Here is a 12699-nt window from a genome sequence, read left to right on the forward strand (position 1 = left end):
TTGAGGAAGGCTGTTTTCTCGTCCATTTGCCAGATCTTATAGTCGTAGTAAGCAGCAATCGCAAGCAAAATCCGAATTGATTTTAACAGGGCTACAGGCGAAAAAGTTTCATCAAAGTCAATCCCTTGCCTTTGTTTGATTCCTTTTGCCACGAGCCTGGCCTTATAGGTCCCCACCTGGCCATCTGCTCCAATCTTTCTCTTGTATACCCATTTGCACCCAATAGGCTTAACACCTTCAGGCGCCTCAACCAGAGTCCATACTTAATTGGTATACATAGATTCCATTTCGGATTTCATGGCACTATGCCATTTCTCTGAGTCAACACTACTCATAGCCTCATTATAGGTCACAGGGTCATCATCATCAATGATTGACAACTCATTGCCATTCTCAATGGCAAGGCCATAATACCTCTCAGGTTGGCGAGACACTCTCCCTGTACTACGAATGGGCTGTTCCACAGAAGGTTGTTCAGTCTGAACAGGTGTTTCTACTTGATCCGTAGTAGTTTATGCTTCTTGAACTTCATCAAGTTCAATTTTGCTCCCACTGTTTCCTTCAAGGATAAACTCCTTTTCCAAAAAGGTAGCATTTCTGGAGACAAACATCTGATGATCGGTGTAAAAGTAATACCCCAAAGTCTCTTTAGGATATCCCACAAAATTACATTTTACGGATCGAGATTCCAGCTTATCTGGGTCAACTTTCTTGACATAAGCTGGACATCCCAAAATCTTAACGTGTTTAAGACTCGGTTTCCTTTCTTTCCATATCTCATATGGTGTTTGAGGAACAGATTTGGAAGGCACCTTATTCAGTAAATATGTTGAGGTTTCCAATTCATAACCCCATAGGAATACTGGAAGATTCGCATAGCTCATCATGGACCGAACCATGTCTAACAAAGTTCAATTTCTCCTTTCAGATACCCCATTCAACTGTGGAGTATATGGAGGAGTCCACTGGGAGACTATATCATTTTCTTTGAGATAATCTAGAAACTCTCCATTCAAGTATTCACCACCTCGATCTGATCGAATAGTTGTAATACTATGTTTGGTTTGTTTCTCCACTTCATACTTATATTCTTTGAACTTTTCAAAGGCTTCAGACTTGTGTTTCATCAAATACACATATCCGAATCTAGATCGATCATTTAATGAAAGTAATGAAGTATGAAAATCCACCCATGGCTTGCGTAGACATTGGTCCACATACATCTGTGTGTACCAATCCTAGCAAATCTACAACCCTTTCTCCATGTCCACTAAATGGAGATTTGGTCATTTTACCCAATAGACAAGACTCGCATGTAGGATATGATTCAAAATCAAAGGGGTCAAGTAACCCTTCCTTATGCAATGTCCGCAGTCTATTTTCACTAATATGACCTAGCCTACAGTGCCATAAATAGGTCAGATTTTCATCATCTCATTTTCTTTTATTAGTTTGTTCAATCTGAAGTAAATCATGCTCTACGTCACATACATACAGACCATTATTTATAATACCACGTCCATAAAGAACATTATCTCTAAGGATAGAACATTCATTATTCTCAATAATAAATGAAAAGCCATCCAAATCCAACATAGGAATAGAAACAATATTCCTCACAATAGAGGGAATGTAATAACAATTATTCAGAATAATAGTCTTGCCCATAGGCATATGTAAACTAAATGATCCTACAGATATGGCCGCAACCCTTGCTCCATTGCCCATACGTAGAATCACCTCATCTTTCTCAAGAGTCCTACTTCCCTTTACTCCTTGCAACGAATTGCAAATATGAGAACCACAGGCGGTATCTAATACCCAAGTAGAAATTTGACCCAGTGACATATTAACTTCGATCATGAACATGTCTGAATAAGAAGCGGTAGTCTTACTACCCTTCTTCTTCTTCTTCAATTCTGCAAGGTAAACCTTGCATTTCCTCTTCCAGTGCCCCAACTTGTTACAGTGAAAACAAACAGCTAAATTAGGACCAGTCAACTTGTGAGCATCTAGTATGCTCCGGAGTGATAGTGCAGAAGACATGACGAATATAGTAAATCTGTAAATGATAAACACATAACAACACTTAGCAAATATTCAATTTCATTTCAAAACACTATATGAATTGGGTCTTTATTCATAAGTGTCTCCCACTAGTTTATCTAATTTATTCAACCCCCTAAGTGAAAATTAAGCATTCATAATGCTAGTGGGAATAGGGATCCTACATTCCATCACACAACCTCGGCTGTGGCACAAAATGTCATGTGATGTTCAATAGGTAGGCAACTCTTGTCAATTATATCTTATGTTATTCCCTAATATAACTTTAGCCTCTTGAATAATTGAGTCACGGCTGTGGCACGGCAAACTCAATACTCTAAGTCAAGTCTAACCCAACATTTCGTACAATTGAATCAGTCTCCAACGGCCCACGGCTGTGGCACGTACCGACCTTTAGATTCTAATTCAATGTACACATCTCTATGTAATAGACAAGTATTTCTTATTTCGAAATCAAAGCCCTCGGCTGTAGCACGAAACGACAATGATTCAAAAATAAGAACTACTTTCTACCATGTTAGAAGGCTTTGATCGACACAAGCCCGTTGTGTCATTGGCCAATTACTACTTGATATTATTTAATTTTAGAGGGATTATATTATGTTACAATCATAATCATATTATAAAGAGATTCTTCCTTTTAAATAAAATATTTCAAATCAATAATCGATAATCAGATGATTCCCAGATCGGGTGGAGCATTGTCAAGAGGCGTCACTTAATAACCCTTTCTTACAGATAGAAATATGTTGTTGACAGAATCATCCTTTCTCTCAATATTGAAAATTCATATTCAATTACGTGTTTCATAAACACAAGAATCTCATGATCGTATTCATAATATTTATATTAAGGTCATGAAAAAATTTCACTATACTAGATTGTCTAACAAACGCCTTATGTCAATTAAGTTCACCTAAATCTATCATCGCATGGTAAACATAGGCATATATCTCATATATAAAATTAAATAAACAAGTAAATATAAAGTGCAATAAAGTAAATGTGTTTGGTTATGGCCCCATCCTATGTGATCTTTATCAAGCTCATGATAATGATCAAGGTCAATTTAATATGGTGATGGAAATAAATACAACTACTAATTACATAAGTCTTCTTCTTTGTTTAGACTTCTTGTATGCCTCCATTGGATAACCTTCTTGAGTCTTCAATTACATTACATGATTGAAAGTAAAACTAATCTAATGAACTTACAAGAATAACTCGAGTTACATTCGAGATTTATGATTACAAAGATTGACGACATGCAAGTCGTATTTAAAACCAAAACCAAAACCATTACACAAAGGTCGAAAGGCCATAACCATCCACCATGCTCATACAACACATAAAAGCATGTTAAAACACATAATCTGATCTTATCATATCATATTATCCATGATCTAATCATAAAAAGAAAATATGATAAAAATCAGAAAAATCAGAATCAAATCAGAAAAATAAGAATCACTGTTTACGGGCAGTAAACGACGTCAAACGCCTTACAGACGGGTCGTTGATAGATTTAGCTATCAGTTTTTTTTCAGACACTCGTTTACCTATGGAATAGGGTATTCGTTTGCGTAAATCGGACACCAGACACAGATTTCAGCAAATCTGCAGCAGCCAATTCAGAATCCGTATCTAATATGATTCTCATAATTAGAACAAACATAAATCATGTATATATCAGTATATATACAGATTACATAATCATCTTATGATTATACAACTCACATGAATATCATATATTCAAAACAATACATATATAAGCATATTATATCAACATCAAATCATGGCGAATCACGTACATGCTCATATATCGAAAATAGTTAAACACATAAACGAATTAAAAACTTTTCGCAAGTAGCTCTGATGCCATTGAAGGGTTTTTATCACATAAACGCAACGAAAATGTAAATTTAAATCTTAAAAAAACCGAAACCCTCCGCAGGATCCATGCGAAAAATAATATTTAATTCGTAGTTCAGTATGTTTACCTTAAGAAGTTTTACATTAATGGAAAGATGGAGGTCTTTAATAGCGATCCAAGAACGACGAGCGGAGATCCTTAGCAGCTGCTCCTCAAGTGTGAAGCACTCCACCGGTATCCACCAATAAAACGATGTAATGGAGAAGGAGGAGGTGGAGAGAATTAGGGTTTTGTAAATCTTTTTGGTTGAGGCAAAAATAGGGTCTATAATAGTATATTTATAGGCAAAACTGAAAATTTTCCCATAAAATAATATTATTATTAACCCTTTATTATTCTCACTAATAATTAGAACACCTTTTAATTATTAAGTCTTTTTCTAAACACTTTAGAAATAATTCTCTCACTTGATTTAATTTCCAAAAATTAAATTCTTGAATAATAATATTAAGAACTTTTTCTTAATTAATTTATAATCAATTAAATCTCATTTAATCAATTATTAAATTTTCTAATTAATTATTTATTTCATAAATAAATAATTATCAACCATTATTAATTAATTTCTCCACCATTAAATCATTCTCTTTTATGGTGTGACCCTGTAGGTTCAATATTAAGCCGGTAGTAGAAATAAATAATAATAAAACTATTTTATCATTATTTATATAAATTCTCTAATTCATAAATATGATTAATTAATTAATCATATTTATTCTACATCGTGAGGGATACTTCTCAGCATATCGCGACTATCCGGATAATACGAATTCACTGCTTAGAATACCAAGAACCTATTCAGTGAGTAGTTACCGTATAATTAATTCCTTCTACCCTGCAATGTCACGATTAAATACAAGGCATGGAACTTGTGTCAAGCCTATCTTATTTAATCACTTGCTTTCCCATTCACTATGCTTAGTTCTATTTAATGTAAATTAGAAACTCCTTTCTAATTTCATTCACTCTGGCCAGAGATTCATGAACTAACATAAGTGGATCAGCATTGAACATTCTCTTCCTACACTGGAAGGGGTAGATCCTTTATTGATCATACACTATCTTCGTGTACAAATTCCTATACCTAGTAGAGCTCTTATAATTGTCCCTTGAGACTAAGAACTAAACCAAAGCATAGTTCAGTGTACACAAGATGACTATGATGACCTCAAGTCTAAGGATACTTGTACAACTATCACTATGTGAACAACTGCTGACACGTGAGTGAACTCCATCAGTTGTTCAGCTGTGTGAGTCATGTTTAGTGAATTTATTCTATAATAAGCACCTACATACTAGCTATAGTGTCACCACACAAATGTCTATGAGAACAGACATCCTTCATAATGAAGCAAGCATAGTATGTACCGATCTTTGCGGATTATTAATTACCAGTTGGTAATCCTACGACCAGGAACTATTTAAGTTTAGAGTTATTATCTTTTAGGTCTCATTATTATGATCTCATCACAATCCATAAAAGCTTTACTCTAAACTGTGGTATATCTTATTTAAACATTTAAATAGATAGAGCCCGCAATAAAAACAAAAGAAGTCTTTTATTAATATCAATAAAATCAAAACAGATTACATAAAAGTTATTCCTAAATCCTCATATATGATTGGACTTAGGACATATCTTATCCAGGCTCCTCACCCTCACAGCCTCACCTTCACCATCTAAGGTGGGACTCCTCACACTCACTTTTGCCAATCCTGAAGAAATGGATTGCATTTATTCACTCTTTTCCTCTCCTTTTTCTGGGGAGCAACCCAGACTCTCACTCATTCCACTCCCTTCCCTCAATCCTAGGAGTGATTGTACTACTACTAAGTCTTCTGCACTTGTGATAATTGATGAAATTTGAAGTTGTGCAGAGACAGTCGACGGATAAGAGATATCCATCGGGGTAGTAATTTGCCTAACCGACGGATGACTGCTGTTAGGCACATCCGTCAGGATACAATCACTACTCGACGGATGAGCAATATCCATCGAGAGAGTAGAAATAAATGAGTTTGGAGTGGAGACTATTATGGTATCAAGCATAAAAGAGCATCCGTGACACACCCCCAAGGGAACGGACAAGTCGAAGTAACCAATAGGACCATACTCCGGGGCCTAGAGAAAATATTGGAAGAGTCCAAGAAGACCTGGCCAGATGAACTCCCGAAGGTCCTATGGTCCTACAGGACCACCCTCAGGACAGGAACCGGGGAAACCCCTTTCAAACTTGCCTATGGTAACGAAGCTTGGCTACCAGTTGAAACCGGATCACCCTCCCACAGAGTTGTCAATTTCGATGAGATTTTAAATATTGAAGGCCTTAAAACTAAATGGGAGCTTTTAGATGAAGTAAGAGTCCGGGCTGTGCAAAAGATAGAAAGCTACAAAGAGAAGACTAAACTCTATTTCTTAAAGAAGGCCAAGGTCAGAGAATATGAAGTAGGAGATCTGGTACTCCGGGATACTGAAGCTTCAGATTTAACAAATCAAGGCAAGTTGTAGCCTAACTAGTAAGGGCCTTACAAGATCAAGGTGTTGCACCCTGGGACGTACAAATTGTGCTATCTTAAAGACATAGAGGTCCCAAATACCTGGCACGGAGCCCGGTTAAGGAAATTCTACCAGTAATTGAAAGGTGCACATACCGGGGTCATCCCTATGTTAGAACTATGATATCCTTATTTTCCAACTAAGTGATTTAAAATTTTTATCTATTCGGCCCGAAATGTAATCTCTGCCTTATTTCTATTGAAATGAAAAACTTTATTTTGAGCATCCTATAGCTTAGAATAGTTTTATTCCCTTGTTAGATTACAGCTATTTTTTGCACGCCCAAATGCACGACTAGAAAAATTTCTAAAATTTGAAATTTTTACCCTTACCCGGGGTCGAAAAACACAACCCATGTGTTTGGAAAATTTTCTAAAATTTGAAATTTTTACCCCTGCCCAGGGTCGAAAAACACAACCCATGTGTACTTAGAAAAATAAATTTTCTAAAATTTAAAATTTTTACCCCTATCCGGGGTCGAAAAACACAACCCATGTGTTAGGAAAAATTTCTAAAATTTGAAATTTTTACCCCTACTCAGGGTCGAAAAACACAACCCATGTGTTAGGAAAAATTTCTAAAATTTAAAATTTTTACCCTTACCCAAGGTCGAAAAATACAACCCATATGTACTTAGAAAAAGAAATTTTCTAAGATTTAAAATTTTTACCCCTACCCGGGGTCGAAAAACACAACCCATGTTTTAGGAAAAATTTCTAAAATTTGAAATTTTTATCCTTACCCGGGGTCGAAAAATACAACCCATACTTAGAAAAAATTCTAAAAGTTGAAATTTCTAAGATCTAAAGCTTTAACCAAAACAAAAGTCGATAAGACAAATGAGAAAAAATAAAGCATGGAATAAAGTAACCCGGGGAAAACTAACGCTGGGAGAATCCAAAATACATAAAAATTAAAAAGGCTATAAGGCTTGGTTCAAAAGTTTCTTAACATATCAACTTAAAATTACATGCCACAAGGGCCAAATATTCCAATCTTCAGCTGTCGGTTCAGAGGGAGGGGAAGAAGGCTGCTGCGGATCTTCCTGGAGAGGCGGTGGCTGCTGGGCTAAGGGCTGCTCGGGGAGAGGAGGATCTTTAGTCGATGGTTCAGCCCCAAACTCTCTTTCCAAGACGGCGTTAGCTTCGTTCTCGAAGTCGGGTCTCCTCCTCGATATACTTCTCCAAGAAGACGTCGATTATCCCCCTGGGGCAGTCAGCAAGGTACGGGGAGGCAACCCTCTAGCAGATCTGGATCTTCTCCAACACCTTCTCGTTCAGCTCTTCGAAGTAGGTAGGAGTTCCCTGGAAGTTGGCCAAACCTCATCCGGAGTCGGCCTTGCAGCCAAATCCTCCTTCAGCTTCTTGTTCTCATCTCTCATCGCCCGGACTGCAGCTTCTGCCTGATCCTGCTTCGCCCGAATATCAACCAAGATTTTCTTATAGGCCTCGTTCTCCTTAGTGTTGGCTTCCTTCAAATCCTTAAGCTCCCGGGCCAAGTTTTCAGCCTCGGTCTTCGAGACCTCCCCGGCATCAGCCTTCGCCTTTAGATACCGGCAATGGCCACCAAACCAGTTATTCGGGAGTTAGCTTGCGAAGAAATACTTGTTAATACTGAAAAACATAAACATAAAGAAAAGATAATTATAAAAACAAAGCAAACAGTTACGACAATAACATCCTCCTGCATTGCGACAAGGAAGTCCTCGAGAGGCTCCCTTCGGTATTGCCTCCTCTCGACAGTCGTGGCATAGTTTTCAAATAATTCCTTATGGTGAATCTCCGAAGTAAAAATTTCCAACAACGCCTTCACGGTATCCAGCATGTCCAGAGCCATCCCTGTGGCAACCTTCTTTGAAGCCCGACTCCCAGACCCCTCGGCATCCTCCTCCCAACCTCCACAATAACACTCTTCCTTTTTCTCGAAGCCTTCTCCTTCTCCTTCTCCTTAACTACATCCGTTGGGGGATCATTGATTTGATTGGTCGTCCTCCCCGGGGGAGAAACCACAGCCTGTCCGGAACCAGACCCACCATCACCAGCCTCCGTCTCAACCACTTTCTTCTCACCAGCATCCAAACTGTTAAGACCCCCGATCCTCCTGAAATTAAACCAAATTAAACATCAAGCCCGAATTAAAGCAACAGATTAAAGCAAAACAAACAACAAAAATGACAAGGAATAGTGACTTACAGCCGACTGCATGCATGTCTACAATATAGTTAAAGGTGTCCTGGTTCCACTGCCCTCCGAGTGCCCCACAGAAGGCATACGCCATCGTGAAAGCGCCTTATTTGAGCCTCTAGACCGGAAATTTATCTGTTTTTTAAATCAAATTTGTGGATTGGCATGAACTCCAGATCCCCACCCCGGACAAAGATGAACTCCTGGTGCCAACCCTTAAGGTAGTTCAACATGCTTACCGGGAGCACCATCTTGTCAAACGGATACTCGAAATCTTCTATCCGGAACAAAGCTCATATATGGGCCTACTGGTGAGTTTTTTGATTCTAAAGAGATGATAGAATAGTCTAAAGATAGGGGAATAGTCTTTGGCATGACAGCAAGCGAGGAACCAACTGATCCACCTCACAGAGTTCGGGGTCAGCTGAGTGAAGGGAATCCTATACACATCTCGGCAAAGGGACTTGGTGAATTGGTGTAATCCTAGACGCATACCCCGGAGATGCTCTAGTAGTATCCCAACATAACCCTCAGCCGGTCTATGGTACACTCGCTTATGGGGCTCGGGCCATCTCCTTTCATACTCCTCCCCGAGGTTAACACATGCTGAAGCACGCTATCAACCTCAGCATCAGTATATTTCTCCCCGATCTCTTTGTGAACAGGGCCCAATCCTATGTGATCTTTTCAGGCTAATGAAAAGATCAAGGTCAATCTATGGTGTAAAAATGACTATTACATATGTTTTCTCTATTGATTCCATTGTCTCTTTGGCCTCCATAGGATGCCTCCTTGTTCGCTTGTCCTTCTTAGATGTTACATTAATAATTATACTAATGAACTAACAAAAGAACTCGAGTTACATTCGAGATAAAACAACTATAAATAGAAAACGACATGCAAGTCGTATTTATTACAAATCAAAAGAATAAACCATTACAACTAAGGTCTTAAGGCCATAACTATGCACCATGCTCCAGTAACCATTAAAGAACATGATAGATCATATAAAGATGACATACTATTTATCATTAATCATGATCCAATCAAGAATAATAAATAAGTAAAGCATATCTCATAAGCACAAATTAAAAACAAAACCCTAAACATGCGGATCGACCTCCGTGGTGAGGTCGCAGGTGGTAACTTCAGATTATAAAAGAATCCACACGCAGGTGGTAACTTGAAAATAGCTAAATTAAATAACTGACTCCTTTCTATAACCCACTACTTTATTCATGCATCTAATTCTCCTAAATAAACTCTAACAGCTAGCTGACTTGATCAACCGAAAACAACGACTAAACTTATTGAAAACTTATTCAGACATCAAGTTTGGATTAATAATTCCAACAAAAGATTCATCCATTTTCTATTTGGTTTTAAATGTACATAATATTTAGTTGTAGGTGAAAGAGTAAGATCTATACTTGGTAACTCCCCTATAAAGAGATGATGTTGTCTTAACCAGGGTAGGAGGACCACCTTCTTCAACGTATTTTCTTTTCCTAATACTACTCTTGTTACTGAGAGTCACGGTTTCAGAAATGTATCTTGGTGATGCAGAGGAAGATAAAGAAGAATTTGAGAAGATCTTTTCCATTATTTTCTGTATTTCTTTACAATAAAGCTTCTATTGGTTTGAAGAAGGGATAATCATATATGTATACTATCTTATAATAATCCCAAAATTTGGTGGTTGGTCGGGGGATTTTAATTATGTATACCTAATTACCCTTCACCCCCCAATGTAATGGGCCCCCAGTAGACCCAAATTAATATATAATGGGCTAAGCCCAAATATTTAAAATTTTGGTTTTTGATTTTATTTTATTTGATAGTATTATATTTATTAATTTTCATCCCTTATCTTTGACCCAAAATTAATATTTTATACATATTTTTAGAAATTGCAGTTTGCTACCCGAAACTTTTAAATCGAATGTAAAAGGCACCCCTCAGTTACATATAAAAAATGACGGGTAAAACATGTTATTGAATATATAATGTAAACAATTATGTAGTTATAATTTCAACAAAAAACTAAAAATATGTATAATAATAAATTCTCTTCCTTAAATATACACTTAAATAATAATTACGTCAAATAATTATAGTAAGTGATGCAACGAATTTATTACTAAATTTTAATAAATAATCAAAATTAAAATTTAAATATACATTTTACAAATTCATTTATTTGCCTCAAAATTTTCAAATTAACGCCACATGATAAAATTGAAATTGAAATTACTAGTATAACTCAAAAATTCAAAAATATAACCTGGCGTGAGAAAATATAGTTAAAAATATATTATAACTATGAGAGTATATAATGTTGGGTTCCGAGGCATAAAACGCAGCGGATAAATGTAAATAAAACAAAAATAAATTCGAAACCCAAAAACATGATCCATGTATAATTATGGGCAGATTATGGAGATAATGAATCATACCTTTCAAGAGCTTAACTTTCACGAACTCAACGGAGATCCTAGCTATCACGCTTTGTCTCTACCTCTCGGAGAAACACCTCTATGGTATCCACACGAGCACCTCCAAGAACGTCTCACGAACTTGACTACAAAATGGATGTACTAGCCTCCTTCTTGACGATCTGAATTGCCTCTGCATCTCTTTGCTGCTAGGGTTTTCTAAAAAATGCGCCCACTATTTAACCTATCATTATCTATTTATAATGGATGATTAAAAAGGCCCATAACAGCAAAGCCCAACCCTAGTAGGTATTGGATTAAATAATAAAAATGAATTTCTATTATTTAATTAATAACTAAGTCATACTTAATTATTATGGGTAAAATCATTCTTTTTAATTCGAATTTATATTATCTCAATTAAGTCTTACTTAATTATAATAAAATTTAAATAATCATCAATTAATTTAAATCCATAATTTAAATTAACTATTTCATTAAGTGCTCTATTTGTGCGACCCTATAGGCTATTATTTAATTTGTAATAATTTTATTCTCTAATAAAATTATAAATAATGAGAGGTATCTAGTAATACATCATTGTTACCCAATTAAACAATAATTAAATCGTGATTAGATAAAACCTTTCATGACTAATGTTTTTCGTGTAATATAATCCCTTTAACCATATATATTATAGATTAAACTCGAGGCATGTATTTAGTCATCTTCTTCAACATTTAATCCGGATTTACTTGATCCATGAGTAGACTATCAAGACAAATCATTATTTGAGCATGACCATGCTTTTATAGTCTTACTCAATCAAGAGACCAATAATATCTCTCCTAATTATAGGAGGGTTAAATCCTTTATCTATCATTCATATTTCTCATACAACTCAGGATATATACCCGATGTCCACTTTTATCATCACCCGATCAAAAGTAACTTTTAATGTAGTCAAAGTATATTAGTCCTCGTATAGAAATATAATGATTTCAAGTCAAAGGATCGTTACACCATTATCACTGTGAGTCTTTCTTATGACTTTATTAAACATGAAGAATCTCACTGTGGGTCTGTCCAGTACTATGTACTCTCACATGTACCTATGTATTGACTTTAGTATCCCCATACTTATAACCAATGAGATGTGGTTATCTTGTCAAATAACATACTAGTCTATTTATGTATTATTATTGTCCTATATAATAATACTCGACTAGGGACCTTTAAGAATATGATATATTATATAATCTCAAGTTCAAGTCATGTACTTTTACTATACAATGTGTATCATGATTCTAAGGACATTTATTATGCTAACAAAATATCGCAGTAATTAAGGTCATAATAAATACATTTATTGAATGATCAACTGACATAAAGATTTAAAGAATAATGTATTGCCTCTAGGGCACCTACACTAACATATAATACTCGAAGATAAGATATGGATCACTGAGAATGACCTTTTTGACTTAGAAACTATTTGATGTCAGATTATAGAACCGCTCAAGA

Source organism: Apium graveolens, chromosome 6 (genome assembly GCF_009905375.1).
Source record: "Apium graveolens cultivar Ventura chromosome 6, ASM990537v1, whole genome shotgun sequence".
Classification (NCBI taxonomy): domain Eukaryota; kingdom Viridiplantae; phylum Streptophyta; class Magnoliopsida; order Apiales; family Apiaceae; genus Apium; species Apium graveolens.